This window comes from Stenella coeruleoalba, assembly GCF_951394435.1.
Source record: "Stenella coeruleoalba genome assembly, chromosome: 16".
NCBI classification, from domain to species: Eukaryota; Metazoa; Chordata; class Mammalia; order Artiodactyla; family Delphinidae; genus Stenella; species Stenella coeruleoalba.
In genome coordinates this window covers 24706963-24725110 of record NC_137162.1, presented here as the reverse complement: position 1 = coordinate 24725110, position 18148 = coordinate 24706963, and the positions used below count along the sequence as shown (strand labels likewise).

Here is an 18148-nt window from a genome sequence, read left to right as displayed (position 1 = left end):
TTTTGGCCCAAATTGGCCAGTAAAAGTAAGACAGATTTTTTTTTTCTTGTTCCAAGTTTGCCTCCAGGAAGTTTCTGGATTAATTATATCATTTCAGATATTCCACTTTACTTTAGATTAGGGGTAGTAATCGTCAAGCGTGATATACAGCAGTGTCCACCCGCCCCTTGAGCTTTATCAGAACCTCCCAGCGCAGACACCCGGGCAGCACTTTGGTTCTTAGTTCTCAGGGGCTACTTCTAGAAGCCTCAACTCACCTACACTTTAACTTCACCTCTGAGCTGTCCTCTTGCTGTCAAGGGGAGAGAGGGGAAGTAGAGGAGGGTGGGGAGAGAGAAACTGATTGAGAGAGAAGGAATTATAAACTCATCATATTTTAAATAAAACAATTTTACACAAGTCTTTTTACACTACTGAAAACAATACCAAAGAAATCTGGCCACTGGAGCTCACTTTATCTTAACTGGCCTTTTTCTTCTCTTTCCCACTGACAAAACTTTCTTGTTGTTCCTTTAAAAGACCTACCCTAAAAATAGAACACATGAGCCAAAGTAATCATTTATGATCAATTAATCACTTCAACCAGAACACTGGAAACTAAATAATGTCATCTCAGATTCTCTGACAAACATTGAAGTTCTCAGTGGCAAACCTCAAATTAAAATCTCACAAGAAGAGAAAACGGTCAAATTCCTATTACTTACCTAGGTTGAGGTGTTGAAGGAACCAGAAACAACTTTGAGTAAATGCCCCCTCTCTCCTTCTTCCCCTGACGTTTCCTTCTAGACGTTTGCTGTTCCCACTTTTTTTTATCCAGGCCCAGTCAAGGTGTGTTAGAGCTGAGTGATCTTTCAGAAATGTTCACTTCTTCTCTTGCCCTTGTTTCTTTCGGTTCTTTGCTTCCAAACAAGTCCTGACAAAGGTGTGTCGGCATTTACAGTGTGACTCCACCCTTCCAATTATCTGACACTTGCCGGATTAAAAAAAGTCTGCCTCCAGGATCAAACTTTACAGGAGGCAGAAACCTTCTCCAGTTTAGGTGGATCAATCATTTATGGGCCATGGGGAAAAGGGAGCAACTGTTCAGAATAAGGAAAAGACATTTTATTGCTCCTCCTTACCTTCTACAGCCGGAGAGCTGCCACAACCCGGTATTCCCCTCGCGCGCTGCCACGGGAATAATCAAAATCCCCATGTGCGTGACTCATGGTGTAGCCAGGCATGTAGGGGCCTGTGGTCAAGGTCTGAGCCTGAGCCCTAGAAAAACTGTGAAGTTGACAGGATTTATATTCAAGACCTGTTTCCCCTATACATACCTTTTCCCTCTTTCCCCCATTCTGGCCCAACCCATGTCAATCTCACCTGGAGGAAACAGTGGGTGAACCAATTCAGAGTCAGACATTAATGACTGAAAATATAGAGCAATTGGTGGCATAGGGTTCATTTTTTAAAAGTAACCAGGTATAGTAATGCTGAGTCTAAGGAGTGATGTGAGTGACAGGATTTTAGGCATTTAGCCACCTAGTAATGGAGAGAGATACTGTTGGGGAGGGTTAAGGACGTTCTTGCCCCTCAATTCAGCACCCACATAGTCTCTACACATGCAAAGACATGTGTGGACTCCCAGAGGCCCTGTAACTCCAGGTACATTTCATGGGGCCATTAGACTTTTGTAAGAGGGCCAATTTGCGCCAATCTAGAAAGTTCTCATGAGCACCTGGATAGCATCTGGCTTTCTGGGACCCCTGAACACTAACTTGAGGGACTTCCCTGGCAGTCCAGTGGTTAAGACTTCACCTTGCAATGCAGGGGGTGCAGGTTCGATCCCTGGTTGGGGAGCTAAGATTCCACATGCCTCTGGGCCAAAAGAACAAAACATAAAACAGAAGCAATATTGTAACAAATTCAATAGAGACTTTAAATATGGTCCACATCCCTCCATAGCCCCCCCGCACAAAAGAGTAATTTGAGACTCTTGGTGTTGGGAATATGGGAAGTCTGACCCTAGAACTCACGCAGGTGGTTCTTTGGAACCGTAGCATCTTCTTCGGACCCAATGCCAGGTTTGGATTCCCTGTTCTGAGGCATTATTCCAAGATCCTGGAGGGGAGCTGAGGAATTCCTGTAGCATAGTGTCCATGCATGTCTACACTGTGCTATTGTGGGTACTCACACTGCATGGGAGGGTAGCAGACAACTAAGCACCCCTTGTGGGATTCTCACTCCTAAGATCCCAATATTTCTGCATTGAAGTCACTCATTTCAGACCCCTTTCAATGGTCTAGAATGTGGCACTTATTGGGTTCTTGTTTTCTGGGATGTTCCTGCCTTCCCTAAATAAATATTTATTCAACATGTCTGCTGTTTATCTCACAGAAGAGCATTGAAGGATCTGAAGAGGGAGAGCTTTCAGCATGAAATGAACATAACCCTGCCTCATTTATTCACTTACTCATTAGCTCATGAATTAAACAAAGATATATTGGCTTCTTGCCTCCTGCTTGGAGGCAGACATTGAACTGAGAATTTGGTGGTGAAATATAGACATATTCGCAGTCCTTACGGAGTTCAGAGTCTAGTGGAGGAAGATAGGCCTTAAATGTATTAGTCTGCTAGGGCTGCTGTAACAAAATACTACTGGTTTTGTTAAAAGCCAGAAATAACAAGTCCAAATGGAGTCATTTGTCCCCACAAGAGCAAAGCAAGACTTAATTGCTATTCCAACCTCTCCCAGGAATGGAACCTTTAAGTAGACAATCCGAAATTTCCTGATCAGCACTTAGTGAGGTAATCTGCTTAATAAGACCCCTGCTGTTCCCTTCCCCCACAAAATGATGACCTGGCCTGAAACAATTCTTTCTTGTCTTTTGCTAATAACATCCTTGCCCAACCCTCCTTCTGCCTAAAAACCTGCCATTTTGTACAACCCCTTGGAGAGCCCTTCTATTTATTGGACAGGATACTGACTGATTCATGAATCCTTGAACAAAGCCAATTAGACCTTCAAATTTACTTGGTCAAATTTTGTTTTTTAACAGATTGGTGGCAGTAGTGGGATCCAAAGTGAACTTCCGATGGCTGTCAGAACATTCAGGCATGGTACCCCGTGAACCATTTTGAGTTCACTACCTTTCTCACTGTTTCTGAGGGAGGTTGGTGAGTTCCTCTCTGGTTAGCTCTGCTTTTTTTGCACTCAAGCTCCCAACCTAATTGACTTTCCTCTACAGGACAGGTCAGCTTGAGCTTGTAGATGATTCTACCCAGAGCCCAACTGAGCTGGCGGATGCTTCTGCCTACAGCCCAGCCCCTAACTTTTCAGACCACAATTCCCCAGGTGAAAAACGCAGCCCTAGGCTCTGTCCCTGGATTCCACATTGGACACTGCTGATAGTTTGGTCTGCAGTTCTCTGTTTGTTTGGAATCTTTCCCCAGGTTTCATGTTGGGAGCTGTTGCGGGCAGCTGGAGCTCTCCATAGGCGTGGAATTAGACTATAGTCCCCACTCTTTGGGGTTTGCTGGTCCAATCCTTTCCCCAATCCAAGGTTCCATGGGAATTGGTGGGGTGTGCACAGGGTCATCTTCTGGCCACGACACAGTAACATCTCTTACTTACTGCTAATACATTAAGGTGTTTGTCTTGTTTTGTGCAGCTAAAGGCTATTGCTAAGTGGGTACCTGGAAAACCAAAAGAAACCCCTGTGGGGTCTGTCCCAGCATCCCCAGATTCCATGTTGGGAACTGTTGGTGGCAGCTCTAGTTACCCCATTTATTTAGAATCATTCTGCCGTCCCCATTTTTTGGGACCTGCAGGTTCAGTTCTTTCTCCACTCCCCAGATTATTAGTATGACTCTAAGAAACCCAAAGGCCTAGCTAAAGAAATGGGATTCTTTATATCCAAAGAGTTGTGTGTGTCACCTTCTGGCATACTTGCTTACTTTGTGTTTAAAAACTATAGTCCTGGAAGTTGAAGATCTCTAAAAAGATGGCAAGATTTTATTAAAAACAATCTAGAATTACAACAGTCATTATGAGGAAAATTCCAAAGAGATAAGATCATTTAAAAAGTGCACTTAAAAGCAAGAGCTCCTAAATCAAACAGAATTGAATACCTATTTTAATTAGCATGATGAAGGCTCCAAAGGTTTTTGAAATTTCAAAATAGTTTCATTAAAAGATTGGTTGGGGCTTCCCTGGTGGCACAGTGGTTGAGAATCCGCCTGCTAATGCAGGAGACACGAGTCCAAGCCCTGGTCTGGGAAGATCCCACATGCCGCGGAGCAACTAGGCCCGTGAGCCACAACTACTGAGCCTGCGCGTCTGGAGCCTGTGCTCCACAACAAGAGGGGCCGTGATAGTGAGAGGCCCGCGCACCGCGATGAAGAGTGGTCCCCGTTTGCTGCAACTAGAGGAAGCCCTCGCACAGAAACGAAGACCCAACGCAGCCAAAATAAATAAATTAATTAATTAAAAAAAAAAGATTGGTTGTACAGTCAGTGCTCGCGTGTGCACTCTGCCCTTGCCCAGCGCAGGGCCCTTTACATATAGCTCTTCATTTCATCACCACAACCCATTTAGGGAGGGATTATGAACCTCATGAAAGCCTGTAGCCTGTTAAGAGGCACTGCTGATATTCAAAGCCAGTTCTCTTTCCAAAGGCCATGTTCTTATTCACCTGGAGATGCTGCCACAGCATGTCTTCCCTAACCCCATTAGTTTTTGCTGTTGTCTACTTCTGTCCCAATTATTTGTTCACTCATGCATTATATACCAAATAGCTACGAGATTCTTAATATGCGTCCTGCTCTGTACTCGATGCTCTCAATACAGCAGGGAAATCAATGCGTTTCTTCCATTCATGGAACTTACAGTCAATCAGAGGAAACTGAGAATTACTAATCATCATCGTCAAACAGTATTTATTAAGTACCTAGAAAGTGCAGTCTCTGTCATTTTTGCAGCAATGTTTTACTTTGGTGATATCACCTTCACTTTACATATAAGGAAACGGGCTCAGATACATTTGGCAACTGGTTCTGATTTCAGTCAGCTGTAAAGTGTCTGATCAGGGATGCCAGCCTTGGCCTGCAGAATGTCCTGTTGCCTCCTCATGACATCACCCTGCCTCATTACTATGCCTCTTGATTCTTCAATGAATTTCTCATCAGGAACATAAGTCCCTGTGCCACCATCTTTTGCATTTTTTTGCCGCTACCATGTTGTTACTTTCCCTCTAAGTCGCTTCTCTGTCAGAATCTCCCACAGATGGGATCATTTTTGTACAAAGTAATGTGTTCAAAGTAATGTGCTAATAGTCTCAAACAGCCTCATCTCCCATGAGAAACACACATGCGCATGCACACACACGCACACACACTTTAGCCATGGCGCATGTATTAAATGAACTAAAAAAAAAAAAAAGATTGGTTGTAAAGGCTAATGAAAAATTAAAGACACTAAAGGTATTTAAAACAACACTTAGGCGTCCCCCATTACACCCTTCTAGGTGGTCATCAAAACACTGGCCCAGAAGTTGATGCCTCAATTGTAATCAACTGAAAGAAACACTGGAAAAAAGATTCTCCTCAAAGGCCCTCGCAAATTCTTCAACATCAACTTAAGTGCCCCGATATAGGCCCCTCCCAGAGTTGACGAAATTCTGAGGGCTTTTCTGGTAAACTGCTGTATTATTCCCTTAAGCAGCCAAGGGGAAACTAAAGTTAAAATTTATTGGGTTGTTCAATACTGCCAGAAATATTCAGTTTGTTCCAACTGAAACCTGACAAGATATTTGAAAGGATTTAATAACTTTATGATCAGAAATGTGGCCAAATTGGAAGCTGTTATTCAGGGCCTGCTAGGAGTTTTTTTTTTTAGGGTTCTCCCCTTAGCTAAATGTATCCAGAGGGAAGGAGACATTCCAACAATAGGTGGGTGGGTGCATCAGTTCTTTTTTGTCAATCCCCAAACCTCCTCTATTCATCTCAAAATAGTTGTAAATATTGGGATATTAGAAACAGAATTGTCCTGCAAATATAATCCTCAAACTCCATCTTGGAGAAAACCTGGACACCTTCTCTGTGCCTTTTCTACCCTCATTTTCTCTAGGACCTAAGAGCCATTCTTTGAAATGCAAATGTTTCTCATCAGAAAAAAAAGGAGGAAGAAATTGAGCAGATTAAAAAAAAAATTAAGTGTCTTCTCCACAAATATTAGTAGCTATAAGATTTCTATTTGCATCTATGTGTATCTATATATGTATGTTGTAGATGTGTGATTTTTTTTACCTCTGGCTGGTGTTGCTAAACTTAATTTGTAAAAGAGCTGTATTTAATTGGGTTAAAAGTCAAGTGCTTATATAAATTAAGTGTTGGGTATTCCACAACTCTCAGAATATAGAGACTAACCCAATTTTTTTTTAAGTTCACGTGATCTAAGGTTAATCTTTCATAAATAAAATCTAGTTTGTTTGTTGGTTTAATTAAAACAGACATGTCATTAGAGTTACCAGCATTAAATATAACACTTTTATTCTACCTTGATTTACAAATTTGTCAGCAAGAAAAATAGGTATGATGAAGTTTTTGTAGATAATATAAACCACTTTTAGGAGCATATGATTTAGATAGGTGTAATTGGATAAGAGTTTACAGATAAACTTTTTAACAACAATTATATTTTATGGTATATGTACTTAAAACTAGCAACTAAAATGTTTTTGGTAATTTGAAACCTTAGAGTTTTGCTAAATTAAGGTAAATGATGGGAATTCATTGAATATCTAGAGTCCAAATTAAAAAAAAAACTGAAACATTAATTATTGAACATAGGTTTATCTATTTTAGGCTTCTTTTTAGAGAAACTAAAGATAAATTTGGTTCTCTTAGAAAACATGTCTTTTGTCACATTGAAAACATGTCTTTTGTCACATTTAGTTTCTTTTTAGAGAAACTAAAGATAAATTTGGTTCTCTTAGAAAACATGTCTTTTGTCACATTGCGAAGAAGCACATGTTTCTAGAAATAATGAAATGTATTCATGAATTTGTCGAACTAAAGAACACTGGTATAAGAGACAGTCTACGATTGTTTACTTCTTAAATTTTCACTAGAAATAAAGTTTCTAAAGGTTTAGAATACTAATGTAATTAAAGCTACTGAAAACAAAAAGTGAAACATCTCCATATGCAAAGAAAGTAGGTTGTGTGTTTTTGGCTAAGAAAACTATGAAGACTGAAGATGGATTTTGGTTAAGGGAAGTAAGAGTAATTTTGTCTAAACTAGAATTTCTGGTTATTACAGAATGGAAGGGAAGAAAATGAAGGACAGACTAAATGTATACAGAAAGAAAGAGGGAAAAAGAGAATTTTACCTTGTGTAATCAAGCTGACTAAAATCCCATTGTTACTATAAGGGTTTTCAAAATTAAGATTTGACATCATAGTGTATTTATGTAAAACTAGAACTTTTCTTTCATCTGCTAACTAGATAATTAAGTATTTTTCATACTGATCTGTGATCGTATTTAGTCAAGTGTCCAAACCTTTTGATATCTTCAACAAATCTGCCAAAATCAAGTTCCAAAAATGAAGTCTTTTTGACCTGGAAAAGACTTTGGGATTTTTCCAGAGGGCCCCTGGAACATTCCAAAATATTTCTTAGACTAATTAGGCTTACTTGATACATTAAATTACATGGGAAGTATTGCTAAATAGGAAGTAACATTAAGCCTTGTTCATGTTTTGTCTGCATAGATAGATGTTATAAGTGTTCCAGAAATTATGTAAAATTCCTGGAAGTCTGATGTGTCCTGCTATAAAATGTTGTCTGTTATCAAAATGGAGGCTCACACTAAAAGGACTGAACATGAGTATCAGGGAAATGCCCTGGCTGACTTTCACGCAAGAGCAGGAGCAATAGAATCTATAAAGACTGTGGCACATGTGGATGAAGCCCATTCTGCTTCTGCAAAAAATGACCCCTCATCACCTGACTTTGACATTCTGATGTCCTTGTAACATGGCAACAATCTGCTCCTGAATCAGAGACATTAAGATGGGTAAACAATGGCTGTAAATTAATCTCCAAAATATATAAACAGCTCATGCAGCTCAATATTAAAAAACAAACAACCCAATCCAAAAATGGGCAGAAGACCTAACTAGACATTTCTCCAAAGAAGACATACAGATGGCCCAGAAGCACATGAAACACTGCTCAACATCACTAATTATTAGAGAAATGCAAATCAAAACTACAGTGAGGTATCACCTCACACCAGTTGGAATGGGCATCATCAGAAAATCTACAAACAATAAGTGCTGGAGAGGGTGTGGAGAAAAGGGAACCCTCTTGCACTGTTGGTGGGAATGTAAATTGATACAGCCACTATGGAGAACAGTATGGAGGTTCCTTAAAAAACTAAAAATAGAATTACCATATGACCCAGCAATCCCACTACTGGGCATATACACAGAGAAAACCATAATTCAAAAAGACACATGCACCCCAATTTTCATTGCAGCACTATTTACAATAGCCAAGTCATGGAAGCAACCTAAATGCCCATCGGCAGACGAATGGATAAAGAAGATGTGGTACATATATACAATGGAATATTACTCAGCCATTTAAAGGAACAAAATTGGGTCATTTGTAGAGACGTGGATGGATCTAGAGACTGTCATACAGAGTGAAGCAAGTCAGAAAAAGAAAAACAAATATCATATATTAACGCATATATGTGGAACCTAGGAAAATGGTACAGATGAACCGGTTTGCAGGGCAGAAATAGAGGCACAGATGTAGAGAACAAACTTATGGACACCAAGGCGGTAACGCAGTTGGGGAGGGCGGTGGTGTGATGAATTGAGAGATTGGGGTTGACATGTATGCACTAATATGTATAAAATGGATAACTAATAAGAACCTGCTGTATACAAAAATAAATAAAATAAAATTCAAGAAAGAAAAAAAAGGAACAGACAGGGCTATGGGAAAAACAAGATGGAGGCTTGGTTCTTCCCGGCTCTCTGGCAAGCCCCATTTTTTGTTTGCAAATTTCTTAACCCACTATAGGAAAATTTTTTTTTGTCTCCAGAGGCCTCAGAACTCCTCCTCTGGGCCCTTTGCGTGTCTGTACCTGGACTTTGTCCAATTGTCGTTTCGTATGGGTTATCAATATGTTCTTGTTGTTGCATGTACGTTTTCTGGTTGGGTTGTAGTCTTCCCTTGCGGCACTGATATAAACAATCAGGCCAAATTTAATATAAACAAATTAGTTTTACTGAGATTATGTTCGGGAAAAAATGTAGAGAGAAGAATTATGTTTGTACATTTATAGATATTAGATTCTAGCCTTGTTAATTATCTTTGAGGTTTTGTTATATAAATGTAAACTAGACTGAATCCTGAATTCTTCTAGTTTCCTCAAATATACGGCCATAAGAAATGTTTCACATTTTCTCCCACCCTTCTGCTTTGAAATCACACAACAAAAGATGGCCCTTCAATCTCCTTTGAAAGGGACTGTACCAGGTCCTCCTCACTACCCAGACGGCAGCCGAACTTCAGGACTTGAGCCTCAGACACACATCACACAGATGAAAGGGCTACCGCTGACATCTGGTTCTGTACCAAGGCTAGAGACCTTCAAATCTAATTGACGAGGAAGAGGAGGAGCTGCCATTGAGGTAGACTGCTTCCACCCAAAATGATGGATCAAGACCTACTTTAACTAAACACGAAACGCTTTCTTATCTTTCCTTTACTCTGGCATTGACCTTTCCTTTACTCTGGCATACACCCTCATCTGTATCTCCCAGGCCGTTGATAAGGGGAGTAATCCCTGGAATTTAGAGCAACTTATATTTCAGGCTAAGAGAAATTTCACTGACCCCTGGCTTGAATGGGCACATGCAACAATTCTTACAAATGAATCCATTAACAGTGCCGCCTTAGTGGAAGTAGTTCGTGCCCCAACAGGATTTATCTTCTTCTGTGGTGGTTATGATTCTCCTTGGACCTATGAGTGCCTAGATGGCTGGTGCACCGGTGAACAATGCTTCCTGTGTTATCTAACCATGTCCCTAACTATTCTGGAAAGGACTGACCAGGAGTTGTTTTTCATGATTCATGGTTCACTGCCTTTAGCAGAGCCCTAGTTCCCTGATTAGGAGTAGATGTGAATGAGACTATGATCAGAAACCTCTCCTTAACTCTTTTTTCTCAACTCTTTATATCTCAACTCTATTGAGATATAATTGACACACAGCACTGTATAGATTTGACATAAATACACTACCATGTGTAAAATAGATAGCTAGTGGGAACCTGCTGTATAGCACAGGGAGCTCAGCTCGGTGCTCTGTGAAGACCTAGATGGGTGGGATGGGGGGAGGGTCAGGGAGGTCCAAGAGGGAGGGGATATATGTATACATGTAACTGATTCACTTCGCTGTACAGCAGAAACTAACACAACATTGTAAATCAATTACACTCCAATTAAAAAAAAGATGTATAGCATAATGACTTGACCTTCATACAGCATGAAATGACTACTACACTAACCTTAGTAAACATCCATCATCTCATATAGCTATAAAATTAAAGAAATAGAAGAAAATATTTTTTCCTTGTGATGAGAACTCCTAGGATTTACTCTCAACAATTTTCATATGTAACATACAGCAGTGTTAATTATATTTATCTTGCTGTACATTACATCTGTAGTACTTATTTTTAACTGAAAGTTTATACCTTTTGACTGCCTTCATTCATTTCCCCCTTCTCCCACTACTCACCTCTAGTAACTACAAATCTGATCTCTTTTTATGAGTTTGCTTTGAAATATGATTGATTATGTTAGTTCCTAGTACACAACATAGTGATTCAATATTTCTATGCATTTCAAAATGATCACCATAAGTCTAGTTACAATGTCACTATACAAATGTATTATATAGTTATTGACTATATTCCCCACACTGAGCATTTCATACTTGTGATTCATTTATTTTGTACCTCTTAATCTCCATCACCTATTTCTCTCCTCCCTCCATCTTCCTGAAACTTCTCCTTAACCCTTGATGATAATGCAGATTCTATTGCTAAGCCATTACCTGCCCAGCAAAAGTCTTTGGACTCTCTGACCAAGGTTGTTCTTATTAATAGAATACTCCTTGATTATCTTTTAACTGATTAAGGAGGTGTCTGGGCTGTGGCCAACACTACCTGCTGCACCTGTATTAACACTTTTGGGGAAGTTGAAACTCAGATACATAAGGTCACTGAGTAAGCCACTTGGCTTTAGAAGATGAGTCCTTTGATGGGGTCTTTTTTTGACTTATTTGATTCTGATTGGTTTTGGTCTTGGGGACCATGGCTCCCAAGTGCACTCCAAATATTGGGAACTGATCTGCTTATAGTTATTATAAAAATCTCCCTGGTGCATTCCCAAGTGCACTCCAAATATTGGGAACTGATCTGCTTATAGTTATTATAAAAATCTCCCTGGTGCATTGTATCCTCTCAAAAGCTTTAAATACATGTTTCCAGCCACTAACTGCCAAGCAAATGATCTCCCTAAGACTGGAACATCAAAAAAAGGAATAAGGAGACCTTCAAGATGGCAGAAGAGTAAGACGTGGAGATCACCTTCCTCCCCACAAATACATCAGAAATACATCTGCATATGGAATAACTCCTACAGAACACCTACTGAAAGCTAGCAGAAGACTTCAGACTTCCCAAAAGGCAATAAACTCCCCACGTACCTGGGTAGGGCAAAAGAAAAAAGGAAAAACAGAAACAAAAGAATAGGAACAGGCCCTGCACCTCTGGGAGGGAGCTGTGAAGGAGGAAAGGTTTCCACACATTAGGAAGCCCCTTCACTGGTGGAGACAGGGGGGGTGGGGTGGCAGGGGGAAGCTTCAGAGCCACAGAGGAGAGCACAGCAATAGGGGTGCAGAGGGCAAGCAGAGAGATTCCCTCACAGAGGATCGGTGCCGACCAGCACTCATCAGCCTGAGACACTTGTCTGCTCACCCACCAGGGCGGGCGGGGGCTGGGAGCTGAGGCTCGGGCTTCGGAGGTCAGACCACAGGGAGAGGACTGGGGTTGGCGGCCTGAACACAGCCTGAAGGGGGCTAGTGAGCCACAGATAGCCGGGAGGGAGTCTGGTAAAAAGTCTGGAACTGCCAAAGAGGCGAGAGACCATTGTTTTGGGGTGCGCGAGGAGAGGGGATTCAAAGCACCGCCTAAACGAGCTCCAGAGACAGGCGTGAGCCGCTGCTATCAGCGCGGACGGGCATGAAACGCTAAGCTGCTGCTGCAGCCACCAAGAAGCCTGTATGCGAGCACAGGTCACTATCCACACCTCCCCTCCTGGGATCCTGCGCAGCCCGCCAATGCCAGGGTCCCGTGATCCAGGGACAACTTCCCTGGGAGAACGCACGGCGTGCCTCAGGCTGGTGCAACGTCACACTGGCCTCTGCTGCTGCAGGCTCCCCCCGCATCTGTACCCCTCCCTCCCCCCACTGCCTGAGTGAGCCAGAGCCTCCGAATCAGCCGCTCCTTCAACCCCGTCCTGTCTGGGCAGGAACAAGACGCCCTCAGGTGACCTACATGCAGAGGTGGGACCAAATCCAAAGCTGACACCCAGGAGCTGTGCAAACAAAGAAGAGAAAGGGAAACCTCTCCCAGCAGCCTCAGGAGCAGCGGATTAAATCTCCACAATCAACTTGATGTACCCTGCGTCTGTGGAATACCTGAATAGACAACGAATCATCCCAAAATTGAGGTGGTAGACTTTGGGAGCAATGATATATATTTTTTTTTCCTTTTCCTCTTTTTGTGTGTATGTTTATGCTTCTTTGTGTGATTTTGTCTGTATAGCTTTGCTTTTACCATTTGTCCTAGGGTTATGTCTGTCCATTTAAAAAAATTTTTTTAATAATTATTTTTTATTTTAATAACTTTAATTTACTTTATTTTATTTTTCTTTCTTTCTTTTTTCCTCCCTTTTCTTCTGAGCCATGTGGCTGACAGAGTCTTTGTGCTCCAGCCAGGTGTCAGGCCTGTGCCTCTGAGGTGGGAGAGCTGAGTTCAGGACATTGGTCCACCAGAGACCTCTGGCTTTACATAATATCAAGTGGTGAAAGCTCTCCCAGAGATCTCCATCTCAATGCTAACACCCAGCTCCACTCAATGACCAGCAAGCTCCAGTGCTGGACACCCTAGGCCAAAAAACTAGCAAGAAAGGAAAACAACACCACCCATTAGCAGAGAGGCTGCCTAAAGTCATAATAAGGTCACAGACACCCCAAAACACACCACCAGACTGGTCCTGCCCACCAGAAAGACAAGATCCAGCCTCAACCACCAGAACGCAGGCACTAGCCCCCTCCACCAGGAAGCCTACTCAACCCACTGAACCAACCTTACCCACTGGGGGCAGACACCAAAAACAACAGGAACTACGAACTTGCAGCATGAGAAAAGGAGACCCCAAACACAGTAAATTAAGCAAAATGAGAAGACAGAGAAACACTCAGCAGATGAATGAGCAAGGTAAAAACCCACCAGACCAAACAAATGAAGAGGAGATAGGCAGTCTACTTGAAAAAGAATTCAGAGTAATGACAGTAAAGATGATCCAAAATCTTGGAAATAGAATGGAGAAAATACAAGAAACGTTTAACAAGGACCTAAAAGAACTAAAGAGCAAACAAACAGTGATGAACACAATAAGTGAAATTAAAAATTCTCTAGAAGGAATCAATAGCAGAATAACTGAGGCAGAAGAACGGATAAGTGACCTGGAAGATAAAATAGAAATAACTACTGCAGAGCAGAATAAAGAAAAAAGAATGAAAAGAATTGAGGACAGTCACAGAGACCTCTGGGACAACATTAAACGCACCAACATTCGAATTATAGGGGTTCCAGAAGAAGAAGAGAAAAACAAAGGGACTGAGAAAATATTTGAAGAGATTATAGTTGAAAACTTCCCTAATATGGGAAAGAAAGTAGTTAATCAAGTCCAGGAAGCACAGAGAGTCCCATACAAAGCACAGAGAGTCTCCTTGGATAAATCCAAGGAGAAATATGCCAAGACACATATTAATCAAACAATCAAAAATTAAATACAAAGAAAAATATTAAAAAGCAGCAAGAGAAAAACAACAAATAACATACAAGGGAATCCCCATAAGGTTAACAGCTGATCTTTCAGCACAAACTCTGCAAGCCAGAAGGGAGTGGCACGACATATTTAGTGATGAAAGGGAAAAGCCTACAACCAAATTACTCTACCCAGCAAGGATCTCATTTAGATTTGACGGAGAAATTAAAACCTTTACAGACAAGCAAAAGCTAAGAGAATTCAGCACCACCAAACCAGCTTTACAACAAATGCTAAAGGAACTTCTCTAGGCAGGAAACACAAGAGAAGGAAAAGACCTACAATACCAAACCCAAAACAATTAAGAAAATGGTATTAGGAACACACATATCAATAACTACCTTAAATGTAAATGGATTAAATGCTCCAACCAAAAGACACAGAGTAGCTAAATGGATACAAAAACAAGACCTGTATATATATATGCTGTCTACAAGAGACTCACTTCAGACCTAGGGACACATAGAGACTGAAAGTGATGGGATGGCAAAAGACATTCCATGCAAATGGAAATCAAAAGGAAGCTGGAGTAGCAATTCTCATATCAGACAAAATAGACTTTAAAATAAAGACTATTACAAGATACAAAGAAGGACACTACAGAATGATCAAGGGGTCAATCCAAGAAGATATAACAATTGTAAATGTTTATGCACCCAACATAGGAGCATGTCAGTACATAAGGCAAATGGTAAGAGCCATAAAATGGGAAATCAACAGTAACACAATCATAGTAGGGGACTTTAACACCCCACTTTCACCACTGGACAGATCATCTAAAAGGAAAATAAATAAGGAAACACAAGCTTTAAATGACACATTAAACAAGATGGACTTAACTGATACTTATAGGACATTCCATCAAAAAACAACAGAATACACTTTCTTCTCAAGTGCTCATGGAACATTCTCCAGGATAGATCATATCTTGGGTCACAAATCAAGCCTTGGTAAATTTAAGAAAATTGAAATCGTATCAAGTATATTTTCCTACCACAACGCTATGAGACTAGATATCAATTACAGGAAAAAATCTTTAAAAATACAAACACATGGAGGCTGAACAATATGCTACTAAATAACCAAGAGATCACTGAAGAAATCAAAGAGGAAATCAAAAAATACCTAGAAACAAATGACAATGAAAACACGATGACCCAAAACCTATGGGATGCAGCAAAAGCAGTTCTAAGAGGGAAGTTTATAGCAATACAGTCCTACCTCAAGAAATAAAAAACATCTCAAATAAACAACCTAACCTTACACCTAAAGCAATTAGAGAAAGAAGAACAAAAAAAAGCCAAAGTTAGCAGAAGGCAAGAAATCATAAAGATCAGATCAGAAATAAATGAAAAAGAAATGAAGGAAATGATAGCAAAGATCAATAAAACTAAAAGCTGGTCCTTTGAGAAAATAAACAAAACTGATAAACCATTAGCCAGACTCATCAAGAAAAAAAGGGAGAAGACTCAAATCAATAGAATTAGAAATAAAAAAGGAGAAGTAACAACTGACACTGCAGAAATACAAAAGATCATGAGATTACTACAAGCAACTATATGCCAATAAAATGGACAACCTGGAAGAAATGGACAAATTCTTAGAAATGCACAACCTTCCAAGACTGAACCAGGAAGAAATAGAAAATATAAACAGACAGATCACCACTGAAATTGAGACTGATTAAAAATCTTCCAACAAATAAAAGCCCAGGACCAGATGGCTTCACAGGTGAATTCTACCAAACATTTAGAGAAGAGCTAACACCTATCCTTCTCAAACTCTTCCAAATTGTAGCAGAGGGAGGAACACTCGCAAACTCATTCTACGAGGCCACCATCACCCTGATACCAAAACCAAAGATGTTACAAAGAAAGAAAACTACAGGCCAACATCACTGATGAACACAGATGCAAAAATCCTCAACAAAATACTAGCAAACAGATTCCAACAGCACATTAAAAGGATCATACACCACGATCAAGTGGGGTTTATCCTAGGAATGCAAGGATTCTTCAATATATGTAAATCAATCAATGTGATACACCATATTAACAAATTGAAGGAAAAAACATGATCATCTCAATAGATGCAGAAAAAGCTTTCGACAAAATTCAACACCCACTTAATGATAAAAATCCTCCAGAAAGTAGGCATAGAGGGAACTTACCTCAACATAATAAAGGCCATATATGACAAACCCACAGCCAATATTGTTCTCAATGGTGAAAAACTGAAACCATTTCCACTAAGATCAGGAACAAGACAAGGTTGCCCACTCTCACCACTATTATTCAACATAGTTTTGGAAGTTTTAGCCACAGCAATCAGAGAAGAAAAAGAAATAAAAGGAGTCCGAATTGGAAAAGAAGTAAAACTGTCACTGTTTGCAGATGACATGATACTATACATAGAAAATCCTAAAGATGCTACCAGAAAACTACTAGAGCTAATCAATGAATCTGGTAAAGTTGCAGGATACAAAATTAATGCACAGAAATCTCTTGCATTCCTATACACTAATGATGAAAAATCTAAAAGAGAAATTAAGGAAACACTCTCATTTATCATTGCAATGAAAAGAATAAAATACCTAGGAATAAACCTACCTAAGGAGAAAAAAGTCCTGTATGCAGAAAACTATAAGACATTGGTGAAAGAAATTAAAGATGATACAAACAGATGGAGAGATATACCATGTTTTTGGATTGGAAGAATCAACATTGTGAAAATGACTATACTACCCAAAGCAATCTACAGATTCAACGCAATCCCTGTCAAACTACCAATGGCATTTTTCACAGAACTAGAACAAAAAATTGCGCAATTTGTATGGAAACACAAAAGACCCCGAATAGCCAAAGCAGCCTTGAGGGAAAAAAAACGGAGCTGGAGGAATCAGGTTCCCTGACTTCAGACTATACTACAAAGCTACAATAATCAAGACAATATGGTACTGGCACAAAAACAGAAATATAGATCAATGGAACAGGATAGAAAGCCCAGAGATAAACCCATACACACACGGCCACCTTATTTTTGATAAAGAAGGCAAGAATATATAATGGAGAAAAGATAGTCTCTTCAATAAGTGGTTCTGGGAAAACTGTACAGCTACATGTAAAAGAATGAAATTAGAACACTCCCTAACACCATACACAAAAATAAACTCAAAATGGATTAAAGACTTAAATGTAAGGCCAGACACTATAAAACTCTTAGAGGAAAACATAGGCAGAACACTCTATGACATAAATCACAGCAAGATCCTTTTTGACCTACCTCCTAGAGAAATGGAAATAAAAACAAAAATAAACAAATGGGACCTAATGAATCTTAAAAGCTTTTGCACAGCAAAGGAAACCATAAATAAGACGAAAAGATAACACTCAGAATGGGAGAAAATATTTGCAAATGAAGCAACTGACAAAGGATTAATCTCTAAAATTTACAAGCACTCAATATCAAAAAAACAAACAACCCAATCCAAAAATGGGCAGAAGACATACATAGACATTTCTCCAAAGAAGATATACAGATGGCCAACAAACACATGAAAGAATGCTCAGTGTCACTAATCATTAGAGAAATGCAAATCAAAACTACTGAGGTATCACCTCACACCAGTCAGAATGGCCATCATCAAAAAATCTACAAACAATAAATGCTGGAGAGGGTGTGGAGAAAAGGGAACCCTCTTGCACTGTTGGTGGGAATGTAAATTGATACAGCCACTGTGGAGAACAGTATAGAGGTTCCTTAAAAAACTAAAAATAGAACTACCATATGACCCAGCAATCCCACTACTGGGTATATACACAGAGAAAACCATAATTCAAAAAGAGTCATGTACCACAATGTTCATTGCACCTCTATCTACAATAGCCAGGACATGGAAGCAACCTAAGTGTCCATCAACAGATGAATGGATAAAGAAGATGTGGCATATATATACAATGGAATATTAGC

At 40.0% G+C, this 18148-nt stretch overlaps 1 protein-coding gene across 1 annotated transcript in view; it reads right to left on the bottom strand.

The window, feature by feature from the left end:
- The window catches only part of COL17A1 (collagen type XVII alpha 1 chain), a 78673-nt gene that overhangs the window by 49712 nt on the left and 10813 nt on the right, over positions 1–18148 (bottom strand). The window contains exons 2-3 of the mRNA XM_079899997.1: positions 1798–1857; positions 1122–1266 (exon numbers count right to left, since the gene is read on the bottom strand). The gene's annotated coding sequence lies outside the window, so the exon portion shown is untranslated. The remainder of the gene's footprint in view (positions 1–1121; positions 1267–1797; positions 1858–18148) is intronic.